This window comes from Leptonychotes weddellii, chromosome 16 (genome assembly GCF_054177405.1).
Source record: "Leptonychotes weddellii isolate Sample4059 chromosome 16, ASM5417740v2, whole genome shotgun sequence".
NCBI lineage: Eukaryota > Metazoa > Chordata > Mammalia > Carnivora > Phocidae > Leptonychotes > Leptonychotes weddellii.
Genome location: NC_138384.1, coordinates 32,939,939 through 32,950,766, shown reverse-complemented (window position 1 = coordinate 32,950,766; position 10,828 = coordinate 32,939,939).

The following is a 10,828-nucleotide window of genomic DNA, read 5'->3' as shown; positions in this document are numbered from 1 at the left end:
TTTCAGATGGAAAGGGCTAACCCATCTCAGATATAATCATATGAAGGAGAATTAGAAGAAACAGAGGCAGTTTTCTTGGTGAGTTTTCCAAGATAGCCTACTGGGGACAAAGTACTGTGGTTGGGGGGTGCTCCCAGGGCTCTTAGGAGCTACAGGCACAGTACTGATAACCAAGAGGTTCTTCATGTCCATGGCACGTAGATGTCCAGAGAAGGGCAGGAGCCACCCACTTACTGGGCTTCTGCTTCCTGTTCAGCCCTTCACTGAACTCTTGGGTGGGAAGATTCAGTGCATTTTTGAACTCACTTTCACATTTGACTACTTCCTTTTCCACATCTTCATACCCTCACCTGACTGACACCTACATTTTCTCTATCATTCATCTTAGGGGTCATCTGCTCAAGAAGGCTCAGGCCTCCTTAGCCTGGCTTGGAGATCTCTGTGATGGCATTTCCAACTCTGTGTTGGGATGATTATTTTGTCTGTTCTGACTTGGTCTTGTGCCCCAGCTGAAGCTGGCAGACCCAAATACAACAAATATGTAAGGGGCTGCAGTTCAAGGTTCCATGATGCTCCCTGGCTCTGAAATGTCTTTTCCAGTTGTCCTCATGGAAATCTTACTTATCCTTGAGAGCTGTGCAGAAGCCACCTCCTTTGGAGAGCTCCCTTCCTCTTCTTTCTGCCTCTCCTTAATGATCTTGCCGCTCTGGCCCATATCTTGTTTTATGATGCTTATCTGGAGGTGTCTTCTCCAGATGTCTCTGAGTTTCTTTTTTCTTTTTTTTTTTTTTTTTAAGATTTTACTTATTTATTTGACAGAGACAGACAGCGAGAGAGGGAACACAAGCAGGGGGAGTGGGAGAGGGAGAAGCAGGCCTCCTGCGGAGCAGGGAGCCAGATGTGGGGCTCGATCCCAGGACCCTGGGATCATGACCTGAGCCGAAGGCAGACGCTTAACGACTGAACCCCTGTCTCTGAGTTTCTTGAGTGCTTTTCATCTTTGTATGCTGAGTGCTTCCCATTTACAGAATGTACTCCAAGTGACAGTTTGTATCATTATCACATTTAATGCCTTCAACCACCTTGCAGTGTAGATATTTTTAACTTCCATTTCACAGAAGAGGAAACTGAGGCTCAGAGAGTTAACAAACTGTCCAAAGTGATGGACCTAGTGGTTCACACTTAGGTCTGTGGGTGTCCTGGTGCCAAACAGGTTCACATAAGTGCTAGTCACATATCCACTCTGGTTCCTAAATGCCTGTAAACTCCAGGTGGTTTCTTCCAGCCTTGGGCTTGCAGAGTGCCATTTGCTCTATCTAGCAAAGTGAGCTTGGATTTCCCCTTCATAGCACATTCTGCAAAAGAGTGGCCCTTATGCTCAGCACGACTCAGCCTTTCAGCTAGCCATCTATCTCAGACCCCTTCAAAAGAAGAATGAAATGGGGTTTGCTGCTTCTAGCAACCTCATATCTGCCCAGCCCTTCAAAGGAACCACTCTCCCCTGACTCTTCAATGTGAGAAGCATGACAAGTGAGTACCTGACAGCCAAACCAGCCCTGGCTGGCACTCTCCATGGACTTCAGAACACACGGCAATAGATGCTGATATCCACTGGGTCCTGCTGTCTGAGCATTGCCTGAATTTCTTTGGAAAATGTCTGACTGCCCACGTTGACTTAGGAACCCTCCTGCGTTGCTCCATTTGACTGGGATATGGAGGCAGCATAAGGAGTCAGATTGGGGGATATTTGTCGCTATGGCCTCACAGGGCTTTGGGCAGGATCATTCCCTGGTGGTGCCGTTTGGGTGATCTGCCGAATGCTTGATCATAATCCCATTATTCTTCCTCCGTCCCTTTACAACTCCAGGCTCCTCTGCTCAAAAGGCACAGTTAACCTGGGAAGGGCAACACACACTCATACCTCATCATGCTTGTGTTGGTCAGACCTTACCTTTTCCATGGAAGAAAATTGCAGATAGCCTGAAGGAGCTGGGCATCAAAGGTGCAGAGGCAGATGCCATAGGGAAGCTCCATCAAAGTTCTCCCATGGAATTCTCTGCCTGGCTCTGCACTGTGGCCCCCATTCCAGTGAGAGCTAGAGAGGCTTTCCCCTGTAGGGCTTCTGAATGCCTGCTGACCTGTGCTGAGGGCTTGCTCCTGCTCAGTTTCTGGTCTACTCCGGTGTCCTCCCAGGGGCCTGCAATGTGGGAGCCACCTGTCCTGGTAGCAGAGGCCTTGGCCCTGCAGCAACTGCTGTGTTAACTTAGGCAAGTCACTTCTCCCCTCTGGGCCCTATTTTCTACTCTGAAAAAGGTGAGATGGGGCAAGGAACATGGCAGAGTCCAGAGGGCCTCTGTGGGCTTCCCTAGTGCTAAGGACCAGGTGCCAGAGATACAGGAAATGATCCTAACCTTCTATAACTTCTGAAGGGAGGCGGAAGGACATCGGGATGAGCTGCCTTCCTACCCGCCTGTTCTGCTCCAATAACCACTGCAGCAATTGTCTCTGGAAAGAGGGCTTTATGCATATTCATGAATTCTATCATTCTGTACATACTACTGGGGGCGGCCTGTTTTTCTACCAAACAGTGTTTCATCAAAACAGCAAGCTCAGCTGTTCGGGTACTTTCCAAAGTCTTAACTGGCTAGCTTGGTGTTTTGGGATAATGACATTTAGGTATGTGACAGAGTACCTTCCAAATGGCCAGTTTCTGTGGCAACACGTGGCCAGGGGCTGCATCAGGGTCTAGAAATCAGGAACTTCGCCCATCTATTCACAGACACAGATACCTGAGGCCTGTAGGGCTGCACAGCTGTATCTATTCTTGGGCCATGACTTTCCCGGCCCTGCCCTGTCAGATCACCTTCATAGGCTCTTCCTGTCCCCAGCAGGTGCTTCATCCCCATTTTCCTTCACACCTGTGGGCTTGTGGAGGGTCAGACTCTACAGAGTGGAGTGCGCCTCTCTGACCCTCTTTCCTCTCCGTAGCCTGCATATACGTGCCTGCACGTGCATAGCCTCATCTGCAAAGTGGAGTGGGAGAGACCATGTCACCACAGGACCCCAGCCCCCAGCCCCAGCCTCCCTCCTCCTCCTCATGCTGATGCTGCTCTCTCCTGGGCTTCCTCTGCCCCACTCCTCCTCCTCTCCTTCCCATGCTCCCCCCCCTCCCCTCTCCTCCTCCTTCCCCTAGTCCTCCTCCGCACCCTGCTCCTGAAGGTGCCCACCTGGCACAAAAGACCTCTGTTCCAGGCTGCGGCTCATGTGGTTTTTACCTTTCAGCACAGGTCAGGGTCCTTGGTTGCCTGTGTGCTGGATGAGGGCCGCATTTGTGTGGAAGGCCAGTCGTGAAGCACCGTCCACCCTCACAGGGAATGGAGGACAGGCTTCGTTTGCTGCTTTGTCCCACTGCTTGTTTTCTGGATTGTTCTTCATTACAGGCCAGAGCCAATTCACCTGTTAGTCTTTCATTCTTTCATTCACAGGTTTATTCACACACTCATTTTGTCAAGTACCCACAGTGTGTTTCCTGTCCTAGTGGAGCAGTTTGAAAGTACCACCTAGTCTTTAAGGGCTGTGATCCCTAGCGAGAATGCTGGATAGCCCCTCACGCCAGAGCTGAGGCCAAGGCTCCCCTTCCCCTTGGTCCATCTCCTGGTCCATCCTCAGCCCTGGAGCTCTTCTACCCACCCTCCTGCCTCCTGGTCAGAGCTAGGCAGTCAGCCGGCCAGTCCCCTGCTGCCCCCAGGCAGTAGGCTGCAATTTAAATGGCTTCTTACCTAAAACACATTTCTGGCAGGAATCCTTTTCTTCCTTACTTCATAGCATGTAATTAAAAAAAAAAAAGTCAATGCAAGTTTCTTTAAATAAAATTTTAACAATTCAAAAGTGTACATAATAAAATAAAAAGTAACCTGTTATTCCACTGCACAGATAAAATCAGTGCTACCATTTTAGTGCATTTCTTTACTTTCAATACTTCGCTGGACAGAGAATTTCACAAAATTGAGACCACCAAAATATATAGTTTTGCATCTGGTTTTTGGTTTTTCACTTTACATTATCTGTATAACAGTGAAACTTTTCCTCTCTTCAGACTTTTTCTGAAAACATGATTTTAATGGCTTCATGGCAATTTCCATATTTAAAAAGTAAAAAAATGTGCTATTTTTGGACATTAAGGTAGGTTTTATTTTTTTCACTACTTCTGTGAGAGCCAGTACCTTAGGCATAGGCAGTAATGGAAGATTGGGGAGGAAGGAACTATATGCAGGGTTTACCTGGAAAGGAGCACACACAGGAGGACTCAATGAGACCTTTGGTCTAAAACTATTGGGTAAACGGCAGTACCATTTGCTGAAAAGGTAAGACATGGGAGAGGCAGATTCGGGAGGGGGACCAGGAGTTTGATTTGGAACCTGTTAAGTTGGAGATGCTTATTAAATATGCAAGTAGAGAAGATTAGTAGGCAGTCAGATAAGAAAGCCTGGAGCTCAGAGGAGAAGCACGGACTGGATACATAAATTTGGAAGTCATCAGGGTATAGCTGGGTTTTGAAACTATGGGACAGTAATAGATCCCTTAGGGAGAGAGTGAGGACAAAAAGTAGTGCTAGGTTCTGATCCTCGGTCCTCCAGCATTTAGAGATCAGGTAGAGGAGGATGAGTCAGAAAGAGGATGGAAAGGCCCATGAGTTAGGAGGGGAACCTTTAAAGCTGTGCTAAGGAAGGACAGACATTTTCTACTCATTTTTGATTATTTCTTTAGAATAGATTCCTAACAATAAAATTACTAGGTCAAAGAGGGTATAGACACATTTAAAATGCTTGCTAAATGTTGTCATGTCATTTTCCAAAAATGTCGAATCAATTTATGTTTCCATTATCAGTGCATGGCTTTGCCCATGGTAGAGAACCATTGACATCTTCGCCAATTTAACAGGCAAAAGGTATGACATCCTGATTTTAATTTGCAATTCTTGCCTTCTAGTGAGTTTGAACCATGTTTTTAAACCTATGCTTGTTGCTTATTTGTGTTTCTTGCATGTGTTATCTCATAATTCCCTTTTCTATTATGGTTATATAAGTATTTTTTTAATTGTTAGAAACATTCTTTATATATTAAAAAGCTAATCCTTTGCTGTATTTTTTACAAATGTATTTTGGTTTGATATTACCCTTTTACTTTCATTATGGTGTTTTCTGATATGTTTCACATTTTTTACTTAAATACACTTACCCATTTTGCTTTTTATGATTCCTTGTTTTACCATTATGTTAAGAAAAGACTTCCCACCACCATATTTTGGAAAATGCTGGCCAAGCAATTTTTAATGCTATTTTTGTCAAATTAGGTTAATATAATTTCTTCATAAAATAAATTGAGTAACCTTTTATTTTCTGCTGTATTCTGCTATAGATTTTGTAGTATGGAAGTTATCTGTTCCATGAAGTCCAAAAAACATTCACCGGTAAAGTCGTGAAGCACCCATCTTTCCAAGGCAGTGTGTTGACAGAACTTTTCCTATTTTTTTCCATGGTTATGGGTGTGTTCTAGGATTTTACTTTCTCTTGAGCTATTTTTCCTAATTTATTATTTTCACTAAATATTACATTTTAACATGTTGATGGAATTTATTAGCATATAACTGCATAATATTATCTCATAATTATAATTACTTTTATCAGCATATGTGATGCCCCTTTTCTTATTTCCAATTTTCTCTATTTCTATTTTTTTGATTAGATTTGTTAAAGTTTTATACTTGATTGGGTTCCTCAAAGGGTCAACTCTCAAACTTACTAAATAATGTTAATGTTTCTCCTTCCAAGTTTGTTAGTTCCTGCTTTAATCTCTATTATTTCTCTTGATTTCCACAGGCTTGTCTTACTTAACTCGTTTCACTCCACCAACTACGTTTCTATTTTGCACAGACGTAACTGCCTGCTCTCTCTTGCTCTCTCTCTTCAGAAGACAGGACTCCGTTGCCTCCAGGCATTTAATGTTGCAGAGAAATTTGAGGTCAGAAAGATTCCCTTTCCTTTAAAACTATTATTTTCTTGACTGGATGTTTGTGTGCCCTGAAGTTTGTATATTGAAGCGATAACTCCCAGTGTGGCTGTATTTGGAGATGGAGCCTCTATGGGAGTAATTAAGGTTAACTGAGGTCATAAGGGTGGGGCCCCAATCTGATAGAATTAGTGTCCTTAGAAAAGACACCAAAGGGCTTGCTCTCTTTCTCCCTATGTGTCCAAAGGAGAGGTTATGTGAGCACACAGGGAGATGGTGTCTGTCCAGGAGCCAGGAAGAGACACCCCAGAGAGCAACTGATGTGGGCTACTCACTGTGAGTGGTCCACTCTCTGGACTGCAGAGCTGGAGGACATATCCCTGCTTGCTCCAGGGTTATGACGGTATCTTAGAAGCCAGGGCTTCTACTGTCCCTAGTGGAGAATGGGAGGGCTGAGCAGATGAACATCAACCACCTTTCTGGCAAGGATCCCTTCCTCACATGTACAGGTTTCCTTGGGCTCTGCCTTGAAAACTCCCAAGGAGCACTGCTTTGTTTTAGTCTCAGCAGTAATGCCTGTCCTTGTACACCCACTTGGGCCTAACTTTGGAAGAATCCTCTGATTTTATCCAGCTCTTTCTCAAAATTTCATTTCATTGAGTCTGGGTCTGAGTACGAGCCCTACAACTTCTTAACCCTGAAACTCCTCAGTTGCTGGTAACTTCCTTCACAAAGTTCTTTGGATTGAATCAGAAAAAATATATAAATTCTTTAGCACAATATCTGGCATTTGGCACATACTCAATATTTGTTGGTGGTTTCCGTGGAGCCTCAGTACAACCCCATGAAGTGCTAGCAATGACTCTCCCTAATTTAAAGATAAGGCAGGTGTCCCCAAGTACCCTAGTAGTAAGAGAGATCTGGAACCCAGACTCCAGTCTAGTGTTCCTTCCTTTCACAGAGTTCTCCTGATGTTGAAGAATTTAATGTCCATGTGAATACTGTTGCCAGAATTTTCTCAGGCTGTAGATGTAACTTGCCTTTCCATTTCAAGCCCTTAGGAGACCACCAGGATGCTACTCTGTTCTGTCTTCAGCATGGCCACCTACTGGGGAAGGTCTTAACTGCTGGCCCACCAGGGGATGGGCTGCCTGTCACCCCTGTCAATGGCCCCGGCCTCTGGCAGCACCCTCATTTTGTGGATGCAAGTGATCGGGGGAAGAAAAAAAGTAAAATCCTGAATCCTAGGCTTTTCCCAAGATTTCTGTTGTAATCTCAGAATAGCAGCCTGGGAGTCACTCTGGATTAAATACAGAATTTATATCTTTGACCATGATGACTTGCATGCAGATAATCCACCCATCTCCGTTTAAGGCGGCAGTATGGTAAATGCATCCACTGCTTGCAGAAACTGTTCCCTTCCTGTGTAGGTCACCCAAGCATTACTTTAAGAGCAATATTTTGGATCACATAGAATAAAGACCTGTAATGCTGCACTCCTGTTAAGCATCAATTAGGTGATTTATGAGTAGTCTGGGGATTGTTTTTAAAAGCATTTTGCAGGTTTACTGTTTCTGAAGGACGACTATGCTAAGAGCTTTGCCTGTCTTCTTTCATTTAACACAGCAGCCTGATGAGGTGACGACTACCGTGGGCCCTATTCCATGCATGAGGGAGCTGTAGCACACAGAGCAGTGGAGTAGGGGAAGAAGATCACATAGCTGGCACACAGTGAAGCCAGGATTTAGTCCTACCAGACATTTGGGCTTTGCTTTCAACTCTGTTTTATTGCCCTTCTTAATAACCACTTTTGGTTTAATATCCATTTTTCTGATTAATAATTGGTTGAGAATCTGTTCATAAATGTTCATATATTTATGACCCATTATGTATCCTCTTCTGTGACCTATATTTTAAAACTTTTTCCCGCCTTATTGATTTTTCTTAGGATATTTTGACTAATAATCCTTTCCTTGTTTTGTGTGTTAACAAATATCTTCTCTAAGTTGATACCTTGTCTTTCTACCTTATTGTGTCTCTTGATAAACAGAAGTTCTTAATTATAATGTCATAATAGTTATCCCTTTTTTATGGTTAGCAGTTTTTGTGTCTTAGTTAAGAGATCCTTCCCCACTCTGAGGTCATAAGTATATTCTCCTAAATATGTCAAGCTTTGGCCTTTTACATTGACATCTTTAAGGCATCAAGAATTGATTTTTGTTTATGGCATGAGGTAGAATCCAATGTAACGCTTCTTTCTGTCGTGATCTGTTGCCACAGTGCTGTATTGGCTTGACCATCTGTCTTATTTGAATTTCTCCAAAAGCAAAGCCTCATGTTGTTTCTTTGGGAGGTGAACACAGGAAGCAAGAGTAAGGGTGTGAGGGGCGCCTGGGTGGCTCAGTCATTAGGCTCTGGTCATGATCCCGGGTCCTGGGATGGAGCCCCGCATCACGTGGGCTCCCTGCTCAGTGGGGAGCCCGCTTCTCCCTCTGCCTGCCGCTCCCCCTGCTTGTGCTCTCTGTCAAATAAATAAATAAAATCTTTTTTTTTTTTTTTTAAAGAGTAAGGGTGTGAGGAGAAGAAAAGGTAGGGCAGAGTCATAGTTGCTACTATGGACAACAGGGTTCAAGTCCATCTCTGCCAGTAGGTGCACAGAGTATCTTCCAGAATCTTCCACCTGAAAGACAGGAAGCGGGATAATGTGTCTGTCTGCCATCTCCCACTTCCTCTTGTTTGGGGCCTGTCCCCGGGGGTGTTAGGCCCACACTTCTGAGCTGCCCCTTAGTGTGGACTTAGAGGTCTCAACAACTTAAACTGAGCCCTGGAGTGAAGGTAAAATATACCTGCAGTGGAACAACACCAGTACCAGGGGATCAAGCACACAACCAGGGAACTCCAAATGGAGGTGAGCTGAGGGGAGGGTGTGACCCAGGGCATCAGGGTGGTCTGCTATGCCCTCCCCACACCATTTTCTTCACCTTGCAGAGGAGTTCCAAGGGATCCTTCTCAGAGCTGGCCCATAGGAGTTTCCTCCCTTGCTCTGTACCTCAGGAAGCAACTTGAATGGCATTAACTGGCTTCCTAGCTCTCTGCTCACTGAGAGCCCTTGGAAGGAGAACAGAGGAAGGGAGCAGGGGACTCAGAGCATTTAGACCTCCTGCTTCCTCTCTGTGGGATTGCCTCTGGCTGACTGGGTCCCTCCTTTCAAGGATGTATGTATGTAGTATGTCTACAGAACTCCTCCTTCTGCGAACTGGGGGTCCCTTGTTCACTGTGTCCCTTCAGGCCTGTGGTCACAGCTCCACTCAGACCTTTGTGAAATGTCACATCATTAAACCCTCTGATGTTGATGTGCACCTGGTCCTTCAGGGACTGTGACTGATAATGGCACTGTTGTCTTGTCTCACTGACATGATGGCACAGCGGGTGCTTGATTTCACGCTGTACTTCCTGGGTGTCAAGCTCTGTGCCTGAGCAGTGCTCAGGGCTACAGGGGAACTGGGTGACTGACACAGCTCCTGTTCTTGGAAAGCTTCCTGTCTAGTGAGCCAGACGAAGGAAAGGGGAGCCAAGGAGCAAAGGGCAGCAGAGAGTGCTCGGAGTAGATTTGGGGCCAAATCTGTCCAACATCAGAGTGAGCCTTGCCTCCCCTCCCATCGAGGTCTTTTAAAGCCAGACCCCTGCCCAGGCCTTTTGGGACAATGTCCCCCATCCAGCCCATATCCCTGTTCCCTCCGTCCTGGCTCGAGTTGGGCTTTTCCCTTATTCTCTTTCATGGTTGCCGTTCCAGAGGTTTCTGCTGACTGACTGATGTCTCTTTTATAGATATTCATATGACTAAAAAACAGGCTTCAGATGCATAAATATCATATTGACAAGAGTGAATGAGGAGAATGGGGAGCTTCATGGTCTTTTAACCAAGCACAGGGATTTTGTGGTAGTGTTTTTTGTTTTTTTTTCCCTTTTCCTCCTGAAATCTGCAGAAGCTGTTATATACTAATAGCTGTGATTTGCATAATTTCTGGAGTGCAGCAGAATAAGCAGCCAGGCTGCAGCAGACAGGCTGACTGCTGGTACAGGGCCGGGCCTTGCGTTATTAGGAAGAAGCCACATTAATGTGTCAGTCCCTCACGGTCCCCTGTGAGGGTGAGGCAAGGTGGGTGGAACAAGTACAGTGAGCCAGTGGCTTCTAAGCCACTGCCCATGACAGAGTACCTAAATCAAGGACTACAAGGGGTGGGGGAGAGACAGCCCCCACCCTGCTCCTTAGGGACTCCAAGGCCGGGCTAGCCCTTTATAAGTAGCTGGTGCTGTGTTGAGTTGCACAGACATTGGCTGTTCTGGTTGAGGGCAAGGTTTCTCTGAGTTATGTTCATCTACTGATGGAGGACTTTGGAGAAATTGATCATTGTCAAGTCTATGCTGTAAATCATGCTGGGCTCAAACTGTGAAAAAAGTCTTTGCCTTAAACGGGTTAAATGTTTACCTCGTTGCACCACCAAAGGGGATCTCTGTGTGGTATGGAGGAAAATAAATGGGCCTGGAGTGGGAAAAAGCAGGCTCCCCATGCCCTAGGCTAAGCAGGTCACTCTGCTTAAAAATAAAGGTAATGTGTGAGGGCGGAGCAAGATGGCGGAGGAGTAGGAGACCTGGATTTCGTCTCCTCTCAGGAATTCAGCTGGATAGGGATCAAACCATTCTGAACACCTACAAACTCAACAGGAGATCAAAGAAAAGAAGAGCAACAACTCTCTCATCAGAAAAGCGACCACTTTCTGGAAGGTAGGACGTGCGGAGAAGTGAATCCGAGGCGATA